This window comes from Ochotona princeps, chromosome 30 (genome assembly GCF_030435755.1).
Source record: "Ochotona princeps isolate mOchPri1 chromosome 30, mOchPri1.hap1, whole genome shotgun sequence".
Taxonomy (NCBI): Eukaryota; Metazoa; Chordata; class Mammalia; order Lagomorpha; family Ochotonidae; genus Ochotona; species Ochotona princeps.
In genome coordinates, this window is record NC_080861.1 from 16,238,266 (window position 1) to 16,248,028 (window position 9,763).

At 44.8% G+C, this 9,763-nt stretch overlaps 1 pseudogene; it reads right to left on the minus strand.

The window, feature by feature from the left end:
- Positions 1-3,010: 3,010 nt before the first annotated feature.
- Positions 3,011-3,586, minus strand: LOC101518947 (ras-related protein Rab-9A-like; annotated as a pseudogene).
- Positions 3,587-9,763: the final 6,177 nt, after the last annotated feature.

Here is a 9,763-nt window from a genome sequence, read left to right on the forward strand (position 1 = left end):
TTTGGGAGGGGATCTGATGGAGGAGCCTGGGCAACTCCTCTGGCAGGACACAGTCCCTGCAGGTAAGCGCAAGAAGCATGATAGGAAACAGCCCAGAATAGGCCATGGAAAGTTTCCCACTGGCACACATTCAGCATGGGTCAGGAGCAGACCAGGCTGAATCAGTTCATGTCATCCTCTGGCAAATCCGATCACCAGATCAGAGTGTGGGATGAGCCGGGTTTGGTCGCGACAAAACCAGTACACATTATGGAATGCCAGGGCGTGGTTGCCTGTACTGGATATGAATGCAGCACCCAACCAGCACACATGAGATCCAGGAAGGAAGGGAGGGGCAGAACTGGCGGAGGGGGATTAAGGGGCTGGTTCCCTCGCCGGACAGCTACTCCCAATGGAGAGCGTGGGCTGGGATAGAGACAGACTAGACTATGCAAGGCTACAACGCCTGTGCACTGCATGTGGACTAGATCAGGGAAAAGCCAGGCTGGGCTGATTATTCCTGCTGGTGCAAGCATAAATTAGAGTGGGTGAGGGATGTTTGGACATAGCCGCAGAAGCTGGCACTGGGGACCAATTCTGTCAAGTCAAATCACAGAACCACCTAAAGAGTGCATAAACCGGGACAGAGAGATCTGGGAGGGAAAAAGTGGGTTCCCCCTTCTTGGGTCACTATTCCCGTGGGAGGGCATGAAGACTGGGACGGGGGCTGGGATGGCTAGATAGAGAGGCACTCAACAACACCCGTGAGGGCTGGATGGTTGAGTTGGTTAGATAGAACTAAGCTTTAATACCCATTGACACGTACAAGAGTCAAACGGGATGGGGGACAGACTGGTCTTCTGCTACACATACTGGCAAACCAGGCTAGGGGGCGGGCCTGGTGGGGGTTATTGTGGGTCACCCCGACTAGGCTGCAGCTCCCACTGGTTTGTGTGAGGGCCGAGTACGTGCTGGGCAGAACCAGACTGGACTGCAACACCCATTGGCTCCAGTGCAACTCGGGACTGAAAACAGAACCAACCCAGCAATTGCAACCACCAGCTGATCGTGGTGATGGACTGTGCCGGGCCCTGTGCTTGCTAGAGCATACAAGAAACTAGTCTGGGAATACCTCAAAGTATCTTGGGAGATCTCCCTAATCGAACTGCTGGACTCAGAACTCTAATCAAGAAAAGACAGAAGACAGAGCAGATCAATCATTCATCTCAGCTATATGTTGGCAGCGATATATGGGGCAAACAGAGACTTTATGATGGACCATATCAATCAGTGGACGACCTCATCGAGCGAACCTGGCAGCGATTTATAACCGGAGAACTATTAACACCACTCGAGCACATATCTCAGAGCATGCCCCACATCCGGGACTCGGGGTGGGCGGGAAACTGGGTGGGGCTTCCCCCTCAATATCCCCCTTTACCTCAGATACAAGATGGAAACAATGTGGACATAATAGTATTACCCACTTCCCTATCCCCCTGAACCTTTTTTTTTCTTTCTTTCTTTTCTTTTTCTTTCTTTAACTGTAATTAACTATGTAAAGATTGTCAACAACACAATAAAATAGATTATAAAAAAAAAAAAAAAAAAAAAAAAAGAAAATCTTCCCCTCTGCCTCTCCCTCTCTCTATAAATATGCCTTTCCAATAAAATAAATAAATATTAAAAATAATCAATACAATGAACATACAGCTAATAGAATAGGGAAGAAAATATTAGCAAGCTACTTCTCTGACAGAGGAGTAATTTCCAGAATATTGCAGCAACTCAAAAACTCTACGATGAAAAAGCAATCAATCCATTCAAGCAATGGGCAATAGACCTCAGCATAAAGTTCTCAACAGAAGAAACACAAAAGGTCAACCAGTGAGCATCACTAGCCATCAGCGGAATGTACATGAAAGCCACAATGAGGTATCACCTCACCCCTGTTGGAGTGGCTAGTCCCTAAAGGGAGAGAACAACAAATCCTGGTCAAGATGTGGAGGAGGGAGAACCCTCATACACTGTCGGTAGAAATGTAAATCAATGCAGACACTGTGGTGAACAGTACGGAGATTTCTGCTGAAATGAAACACAGACTTGCCATATGAGCCAGCAGCCCCACTCCTGGGTGTATGCCCAAAGAACCTGAATGTGCTGTACCAAAGAGATACCTGCCCACTATGTTTATAACAGCGCTGTTCACAACAGCCTAACTAGGAATCAGCCAAGGTGACCATCATCACATGAATTGACAAAGAAAATGTGAAACATGCACTCACACAAAATATGCATTATGTACACATACTTGAACATCATTTCGCTGTAAAACGAATGAAATTCTATCATTCGCTTTGACATGATTGCAACTGGTGAACATATCACTGAATGAAATATGCTGGACACAGAAGAACATGTTTTCCCTTGCGTGTGGGAGTTACATGTTCTTTATAAATCAAAAACAAAAAACAAAAAAGGGAAAAAAAACATGTATATCAGTTTCCCTGCAGAAATGGTGTTTGGTCAAACTCTGCTTTAACTCCTTGTCAAACAAATTGTTAAGAATTACACAGTGCTGCAGTTTTAATGATCTGGGACTAATTATTTTACATTCAAGCACATTAGAGCTTAATCTTTAAATTATTTAACATTACTACTTTAGGAAATGTTTTTCCTGAATCAAGAATGCTAATTACATAAAAATATGTACATAGAAAAAGCCATTCTGCATTTTCACAGGAAAGAGCAATCCAAGTGTAATTTCCAGAAGAGTCAAGTACTTCATTATAGTTGAAATTCTGGTCATCTCATTGGTTAGCTCTAACTTCCATATTTAACTTAAAGAAACATCAGGTAATCGTTACAATTCATATGCAAGGTGCCATTACTGTTTCATCGGATTGCTCTGGTGAAGCAGCAGCTGTGTGTGTTAGCTTAATCTCTTTAGATGTCTCACTGTTGTGAAGACTAATTCTCTTATCCACTCTCGTGGTTATGCTGAGTACACGTACCAACAATCTCTGTATGATCAACAGCAAGATGAGCCAGGCTTGGGTTTTTGGTGGAGATTGACCGTGGCTTTCTGATTCAGTTGATCAGACCTATCCTTGGTAGCAAGAACTCTCCGAATTGCTTCCTCAAAGCAGTTGCTACATTGCATCTTTCGCACTCATTTCAAAGTAAGGATAGTTGCGATAGTCCCTGCTAAGGTCTGGGCCTCTTCTGTAGACACCTGTCCTTCACTTATGTCAGTTTCGTTGCCCAAAACCATAAAAAGAAAGCTTCCAGGCTCTTTCACATCTGCATAACACATGAATTCTTTCTTCCAGTTACTCAGGGTCTGGAAGCTTTGTGAATCATGGACCCTGACTGTGAGCAGGCAACAGTGAGAACCCCTGTAAAATGGCCTCCTCAGGCTTCAGAATCACCCTCGACTGGCTGTGTCCAAAATCTGTGTGGTAAAAAAATGTCCATCCATTTTCAAATCTCTACTTCAAAATTCCATATTATTGTATGGAGGAGTTGGATATCAACCTTATTAGTTACATATCTGTTCTTCCTAACACCACCATCTCCAAAAAAAAAGTGATAATTTCCCTATCATTATTATGTGAATGAACTTTGATGTCAGAACCCTTAATTGGCCAGTACAAGCATCATTATCATATGGCATGACTAGGAAAAATCACTCCACGTAGGGATGAACATTGCATCACAGTGGAAGTTGCAAGCGGGAGGCAGCCAAGGTGGCACTGCCGTGCTCAGCTCCAGCAGCTCCAGTCCACAGCAGGTGGAAGAGCATCTCCGTGACTATTTTTAATTTACCGTATGTAAGTGCAATAGACATCATTCGATTATTTCCTAAAGCCCTTGCTGTAAGACCTATGGTCTTTTTATTTGTTGAAATTTTTTTGATTTAGCAGACTATTAAGCCTTTGATTCTAACATAAATAAAAGTGTTATTTCCAAAATAATATATAAAATATTATTTTTTTGTAAGAAAGAGAACAAGGAAAGCAAGGAAGCTAAGCAAGGGTGCTGTGTTATGATTCCCCAGAGAAGCAGAACCATTAGGCTGTATCGACAGACACCAAGAGCCATGTACACGGAGAGATAAAGGTATGGAAGAGATTATGCGGCGCTGGCTCACACCGTTATGGAAGACAACAAGTCTTGTGATCTATGTTTTGCAATCTCGAGGTCTGACAGATCTGGGTATTTAGTTTCATTCAAGTGCAAAGGCCTGAGGACCAGGAGAACTGAGGCTGGAGTCTATCCCAGTCCCCGAGCAGAAGACCAATGTCAACTCCAAAAGGCAGCTAGGAAGCAAAAGGGACAAATCTCTCCTTCCTCCCTCTTTGTTCTATTCAGATCCTCAACAGACTGGGTGATGCTTGACTACTTTGGGGAGAGCTGTCTGCTTGCAGATCTGAGCATCAAACGGTAGCCTCATCTAGACACAGTCCAAAGAACTGGCACCTCCTGTCCTGGGCAAGTTGATCCTTACAATTAAATGGCACAGCTTTCATTGTCTGGTTCCGCAAGGGACTGTGACACATCAGCTCTTTCGTGGAATTCTTCAAACCAGAGGTCAGGGCTTTCCGCCATCAAGTCTCAACACCCCTTGGTCACTGTGTGAGCGCCACAATGGACCACAATGGACAAGGGTACAAATCCCCAAGCACTACTGATTCTGGGAACCTACTGGCTGAATCTGGCTGGGGAAACCCACCTGAGATCTGCCACACATCTACAGGTGGTTAGATGTTCTTCCTTATTTCTAATGAATACAGTCCAACTAGGACGTGCCAGCTGGACTCCAGCCCTGAATATGAGACACTGCAGACAGGGACGGAGGTAACTCAGTGTCTCCAACCAACCAGCGAAACAACAGCACAGAGTCACAGATGTTAGCAACGATCACTCCCTAGTGACTTGTCTTGGTTGTATCTGAATCATGTCCAGCTCTTGATATTTGAAAACAATACACCTCTAGCTGTTTTTCGCTGTTTCCAGAATCTAGCTACACCTTTCTATTGTCTGAGTTCTACTTTGGGAGACAGATGTCTCTCCTGTCTGGCACAGGCAAGACAGCCTGCTTGAACATTCTGGAACTTACTGCTTTCTCCTGGTGTTTGAAATGTGGAGGGAGGTGTAGAAGGCTTGAAGGTTATTCCCTTATTGGCAGCAGCATCTGGCTGCCTCCACTCTCCTTGGGTGTGGACCCTGCTGGGGTGCCCAGGGCCTGGTCCCCTTTACCCCTTCAAACTGAACCTTTTGCATGCCTGGTTATGTAAATGATGGAAACTACCCTTCATTTCCATCGTTTACAACCAACAGCTCTGACCAACAAATCCACAGTATGAACAGTATTTTAAAAACTTCAGCTCACATAGTGTACCACTTGTAATGGCAGACAGTACATCCTACTCTTTTTTCTTTCAAGAATTGTTTATTTCTTTGAAAGCCAGAGTTACACAGAAAGAGGAAAAGACAGAGAAATTGATCTTCTGTTTGTTGCTTTACTCACCAAACGGCTGCAGCAACCAGGGCTGGGCCAAGCTGAAACCAGGAACATCTTCCAAATTTCCCACGTGAGTGCAGGAACCCAAGCACCTGCTTTTCCAGGAGCATTAGCAGGGCGCTGGATTGGAAACAGAACAGCCAGATCTTGAAACCATGCCCAAATGGGATTCTGACGGTTTTATCTGCTATGCCATAGCACCAGCCCCGATCCTATGATTTTTCACTCCTTGCCAGTGGTCAACAACCACTGCCCTGTCTGGCACTGTGGATTCCTCCACGATGGTAGATTCATGACTATCAGAGACCGCACAATAACAAGCAATGAGTAAACATCACAAGATGGACAGAAAGAAAGTAGAAAATTAACAAGTGATTTTTTTTCTATCTCTATTCCTAGATTTTAAACACAAGTACCTAAATAGATCGTGTTACTGCACAATCTTGTTTTCAAAATTAGTGAAAATATTCAATGTTGCTTTTATGCTTTTCAGCTCTTAACTTTTTTTCTTTTTTTAATTTAATTTGATTTATTTAAAAAGCAGAGACCAACAGCAAGGGAGCAAGACAAACATATCTTCTATTTGTTAGTTCACTCTTGAAATAGCCACAATGGGGACCTGTGCTGTGGTTCAACAGGCAAATCTTCCACCTGTAAGCACCGGCATCCCATATGAGCATCAGATCCTAGCCCGGCTACTCTTCTTCCCATCCAGCTCCCTGATTGTGGCTTGAGAAAGCAATAGAGCATGGCCCAACTCCTTGGAACCCTGCACCCACATAGGAAACCTGGAAAAGGCTTCTGCCTCCAGACTGGCTTAGCTCTGGCCATTGCAGCTATTTGGAGGGTGAAATAGCAGATGGAAGATTTTCTCTATCTCTCCTTCTCTATAATCTGCCTTTCCAATAAAAATAAATAAATCTTTTTTTTTAAATGACAACAATGGTCAAGGCTGGGCCAGGCTGAAGCCAGGAGCAGTGGGCCAAGTAGGTGTGCCCCTGCCAGTCATGTGAAAGATAAGGCTGGAGTTCCAGGCTCCTGGCTTCAGCCTGGACAAGCTCTGAGAATCGTGACCAGGTGGGGAAGCGAACCACCAGATGGAAAATTCTCTTTCCCTTTGCCCCCTCCTCTCCAACTCCCTGTGAGATCTACTATCTTTTAAAATAAATATCTCTTTACTTTAAGAAAAAAAAAAAAATAGGGCTCGGCAGCGTGGCCTAGTGGCTAAGGTCCTCACCTTGATCCCATATGGCCGCTGGTTCTAATCCCGGCAGCTCCACTTCCTCTCTATCTCTCCTCCTCTCAGTATATCTGACTTTGTAATAAAAATAAAATAAATAAAAAAAAAAAATACCCTGGGGGCATCGTGGATTGCAGGTTAAGCCACTGTCAGCTGCACTGGTTTTCCATACGAGCACAGATACATGTTCCAGCCGCTGCACTTCCCAACCAGCACCCTGCTAACGGCCTGGGAACGCAGTGGAAAACAGCCCAAAATCTTGGGCCCCTGCCATCCGTGTGGGAGACCCAGAAGAAGCTCCTGGCTCCTGGCTTTGGCCTGGCCCAGCAGTGTGCACTGTAGCTATAAGGAATGAACCAACAGATGGAAGTTCTCTCTCTCTCTTTCTCTCTCTGCTTTTGCCTATGTCCTTGTCATTTTATTTTTCAAATAAGTTTTCATAAAAAGAAATCAATACCCAAAGAAACGGAAAACCCAAATGAAATGATCAAAAGAAAAGATACTCTGGAAAAAGAGTGAGTTATATGCTCCAAGCAAGAGCGATCTTTTTTTTTTAATCATAAAAGATGAATCCCTTATTATCACAGGACATCTTGAGTCAGAAATTCAGTTTCCTGGTTGTTCTACAACATTGAACTGACAGCGTCCTTGGAGACGTAGTTGCCTGGTAACTCAGACCAAAGTCTATCTTTTGGCTCCCCAGGAATCCTATCTATTTCAAGGTTTTTCTGTTGAGCTCATTTCTTTCCCTCCAATCCCCAAACTGAAGAATTTTTTGGAGAAAAGTTCTGGTTAGAAGACAGACCCTTTTCTCCTCCAGAAGATATTTTTGTGAGGCAGTACAGCTGTCTTTACGCAGTTGAATCACTCTATTTTCAGGGTTGTTGCATGAACACAGAAGAAGAAGAAAACCCAAAAGCAGGCTGATGGAGAGGACATTTCGGGGGGAGGCTTTCTGAGGCTGAAAGATCCGCACTGTCTAAGGAGAGAAACGGGTTCACCACCTCACATGAGATCCAGGTACCACTGGTGGCGTCATGGTGCTGCAGGTGCCTGCGACACTGGCACCCCTGGTGAGGAGCCATGGAGGGAGGCCCCACCATGAAAGCCCTGGGTCCACCCAGTGCTGCCATGTTTCTCTCACTCTACACTTAAACACCTCCCACCCCCCAAAAAACCCATTAGGTACTGCAGGGCCATAGCCTGCGTTGCTAGCATCCCATAGAGAAAGCGGTTCAAATCCCAGCTGCTGTACTTCTAATGCAGCTCCCTGCTAACGCATCTGGAAAAATCAGCGGAAGATTGCCTAAGTGCTTGGGCGACCCACATAAAGTTCCTGACTCCTGGGTTCAGGCTGGCCCAGCCTCTGCCATGTGGCCGCTGGGGGAGCAAATGAAAAATCTCTCTCCCTTTCCTTCTTACTGTAACTGTGCCACTCAAATAAATACATAGATCTTTAAAGAGAAAAAACTAGATACTGTATCACTTATGATTATGATACAACACATAAGGAAACTTATTGAAGGAATTGGGGTGCTCAAAATGCTCACCAGAGGCAAGTTCTTGGCACTTGGTGAATAAATGGTTTATGATGGCTGTATTCCATGTTAAAATTTCTGGACTTGAGTCCCAGATCTGCTCCTGACTTGAATTTCCCGCTAATGCGCATGTCAGAATGGGTCACATAGCTGTCTTCCTGCCACGCGTGTGGGAGGGATGCTGTTTCCAGGCTTTGGCACAGCCCCCATGGCTGTTATAGGCATTGAAACAGCAGGTAGAGCTTTCTCTCCTCCTCTCTCTGTTTCTCTGCTTTCAGATAAATTTAAAAATAAACTTTAAAAAAAACGGGACAGGGAGCTAACCACATAATTTGAAATTAGGCAGATGCCGCAGTTTTGGGAGCTAAGACAACAGTTCCACCTGCTGAGACAGTTGGCTGCCGGTGACCTGATCTGACTTTGAATGACTCACTTGAATTTCATGATCCTAGTGGGGTGTGTCAAGCTGGCTGGGTGAAGGTCACAGGTCTGGGCCTGCTGTCCCCAGGCAGTAACAGGAAGGTTCTTCCAGTAAGGAAGTCTCTAAGGGCGTCTCTAAGAACCCTTTCAGGTTCCCTGGCAAAGAGGCAGGGTTCTAGATTCACAGCCACATCAAGAGTGCCCACAGTACTGAGAGAACTCATCAGGAGACGCTTGCAGTGCTCTTGGGGAGGGAGAAGGAGGAGCAGGGAGCCAAACAGGATCAAGTATCCATCACTGTGTGGTGAATCCTAACCTGGGCAGACACGCTGGTATCACAGACATGCTGACTTAGTGCTCTCAGAAGAAACCTGTAAGAAAGTGGAGCGAGCAGCCCAAAGCAGGGGCCGTGCTAAGCAAAGAGGGGATTTCCTGTCAAGTCCAATTTCAGCCTAACCGGTGGAGAGTTCTGGAGTGTGAATGACACCGCGTGACCAGTCACTGGCTAGATGGAAATGCAACTTCTGGAAGACAGGTGCCCACTACTGACCAAAGGCAATTCTCCCAAGAAGGAAGTAAGCTTGAACTATTAGCAGGCAACACCATGGCTGGAGGAGGGGGCAGGAGCTGGGGGCGCAGGCACCAGGAAAGCAGGCGGGTTGCAGCATGCCAACACTGCCTACTATTTCTTAAGTCCAGCACTTCCCATCAATACCATCCTGGGACCACTACTTACTCTAAAACACAGCAAATAAAAGGGGCTAATTATCTCTCGTGTGCTTGTCTCCTTGGGAAAAATAGCTGACAGAAAGCATAACAATAGTATATTGCAATATAAAATATTTTTTAAAAGAAAAGATTATTGATATGGTATTTTCATAGAAATGAGGCTGAGGAAGGATGGATACCAGGAAGGAACTCAGTAGGAAAAACACAGAACTATTAGACTTGATATTGCACTTGAGGCCATGCAACAGAAAAAATATATCTAAATTGAAGGAGCTTATAGATCCAACAAGTAATTAGGAAAAAATTCGTGTTATAGGCATAGGAAACTAA